The 3,228-nt window shown below is 30.5% G+C and overlaps 1 protein-coding gene across 2 annotated transcripts in view; it reads right to left on the bottom strand.

Annotated features, from left to right (window-relative positions):
* Positions 1 to 3,228, bottom strand: part of LOC106875248 (uncharacterized) — a 154,321-nt gene that overhangs the window by 150,474 nt on the left and 619 nt on the right. The window lies entirely within an intron of this gene.

Consider the following 3,228-nt stretch of genomic DNA (forward strand, 5'->3'; position numbering starts at 1 on the left):
TATATATATATATATATATATATATATATATATACTGTTGTCTACCTATCTGTCTTGTGTGACAGAATTGAATGTACAAGCATGTCTACTTTCAGGTGAAATGTTTTGTCAAATATGTAAAATAGTATATAAAATAAATTTAATCTAGAACATTCTAAAAAATGTTAAAAAATTGATAAAAACGATTTAAAAAAATACAACACCAAAAGCTACAATAAAATGTAAAAAGATATGTTAGTATCGAAGTAAAAGCTAACATATCAATATGAATTAAAAAAAAAGTAAATATCTGTGATGACTGCATGGAAAGCAGTTTTATGCCATTTTTACAACTTTTAACAGGTTTTAAAAATATAGTTTTTATACTTTCGTTGTTTTTTCTAAAAATACATATTCTTTTTTTCACCACGTATTCGCCATTTTGACATTTTAACCCTATTTGGAATAATTTTCAATCAATATTTCAACGAAAAAATCTTTTTTAGTCACGTTTGACATCTGTTTAGTGTCTGTTTTACATCTGTTTCACGGCTGTTTTGTCGTTTCCCCCATCTGTTTAATGACAGTTCCATGCATATTTCACATCGCTATATATTCTCTTTTATCTTGGCCATTGTAATATATATATCCATTTGTCTATATAAACTATTTTGACAGTTGTTTTACATCTCTCTATTATTTTGGTCATTGTGTATCTATTTGTCTGTACAAACTATAGCTACAGTTATTTTACTTTTTTTAAAGATATATGAATATATATTTTTATGTCGGCTAATTTTTAAAATTATATTTATTTATTTATTTTTTCTGTAAGCAATCTCTTGGGGAATTGATTTACATCTAATTTTCAATATTAGCAATTTTATAATCTATTTTTCTGACATTTTTGCTATTTAAAACATGTTCGATATCTATTTTAATTCCATATGATAAACCAATATATCGATTGATTGGTTATTTTCATAATAACCCCGAGAAGAGTCAGTAAGACACCACTTTATCGATAATGATATCTTGCATTGACACCCGGGCACAAATATCGTATGGGGGTGGGGCAGATGGATGAGCTGTAGGGGGAGGAGTTCGTCCTCCACCTCTCTCTCTCTTACACGTCTTCAATCTCAGTCTTTCTTCTTCCTCACATAATTTTAACTTTTCTCTTTTGTCGCACACCGTTACACTCAAACAAAATATTCCTTAGGTAAGCAAACCAATGATGTAATATCTAATCTGGGGTCGGGATACTTTTTAGGGACGAACCTATGAAATTAAATTTGTACAGAGAAAACTGTTGTGCCTTTCGTATTACAAACTAGTAAATATTTAGCTTCTACTCAGTAACTGCTTTCGTTTTAAGGATTAACTTGGTCTTTTGTTTTTTCAAGAATTTCATCAGTGAACAGTTAGAAAGTTCATTCTTGGTTTTATCGATACGATCATTGACTCATATCACTGAGATTTACAACTGGCCGTTTTAAACTTAAATAATATAGAACTGAACATACGTGTACATACACACTTAAACATACAGATATACACACCAAAACATACATACCTATAAACAAATATACACACGTGCTTATATACAAATATACATACATACATACATACACGAATTTTGGTCGAAACAAATCGATGCCAGGGCTTTCTTTTGTTTTAAGTCTGGGACTTATTCCATCGGCTTCTTTTGCCGAACTGCTAATTTACGGGGACGTAAGCAGGCCAACACCGATTCTCAAGCTGTGAGGTGGGGGCGACAAGCATAGACACAAGGGCACACACATATAGACCACTCAAGCATACGCACACGCGCGCGCACACACAGATATACACACGACGGGCTTCTTTCAGTTTCCATCTACCAAATTTACTCACAAGATTTTGGCTATAGAAGATACTTGCTCACAAGATTCTGGCTATGGAGGATACTTGCACACGATGCTACGCAGTGGAACTGAACTAATAATAATAATAATAGTAATCCTTTCTACCGAAAATACAAAGCTTGAAATTTTGAGAAGGAGACTAGTCGATTACACTGACCCCAGTGTATCACTGGTACTTAATTTATCGACCCCGAAAGGATGAAGGGCAAAGTCGACCTCGGGAGAATTTGAACTCAGAACGTAAAGACGGACGAAATGCCGTTAAACGTTTTGCTCGGTGTGCTAACGATTCTGCAAGCTCTCCACTTTAATAATAATAATAACAATAATAATAATAATAATAATAATAATAATAAAAATTCCATTAGTGAAAGAAATGCGAGAACCGTCACCATTAATATCACAAACATGATAGACTGCTTAAAGAATTAATTAAATGGGAAATTATATCTATATTAATTATATATTACTTATACGTACATACATACATACATACATACACATACAAATACATGAATTTTTGGCAGCGTTACTAAATTCTGTGTTAGATTGTTTGGTCTAATTGATAAAGCGTTTCATGCAGAACCTCTTGAAATTGAAGCCAAATAAATAAGGAATACAAGAAGGCAAATAATATGGCAAACAGACAACAATAAAACAATAATAAATAAGAATAATGTAAATAAATAAATAAACGTAAAAATCGCACACAAAATATTTAACAAAATAAACTGAAAATCTTAAGTTCTGAAACATTTCCATTATCCATAAATTTGAGTTTGGGTTTTTTACGTTTTTTCTATAAAAAACACATTATTAACAATAATTAATTGTTTAATAGGATGTATGTGGTGGTAGCTAAGGTGGTTGTCGGGGCGGCGAATATGAAGATTTACATACCAGAATGTAGAAATAAAATAGTTAAAAACTACAAAATTAACAAAAAAATCACATACTACACGAGTGCAACCACAATAATATCGAAACAAAGAAATACTATTACTAACAACAACAACAACAAAATTCTAGAAACAAGAGATAAAAAAAATTGCCAAAAAATGAAATAATGCAATTTAAATTATAGTAAAATAATAATTATAATTTAGTGTAAAAAGCTCGACCAAGACCGAAAGATGTTGTTTAGAAGTACTGGAGGGAGTTAGGATGGTTTGTGTTGTATTTTTAATTAATTTCAATGGAGTTTTAAAATGTTAAAGTCAGTCCCTTTTCTTTTTAGATAATTAGTTTTATTGTCATTAAAAATAACTGTAGACAGAGAAAGAATTGAAAAAAGAAATATAGTCCATATTGCAGCTATGTTAGCAAAAAAAAAAAAAAAAAA

The sequence above is a fragment of the Octopus bimaculoides genome, chromosome 15, assembly GCF_001194135.2.
Source record: "Octopus bimaculoides isolate UCB-OBI-ISO-001 chromosome 15, ASM119413v2, whole genome shotgun sequence".
NCBI classification, from domain to species: Eukaryota; Metazoa; Mollusca; class Cephalopoda; order Octopoda; family Octopodidae; genus Octopus; species Octopus bimaculoides.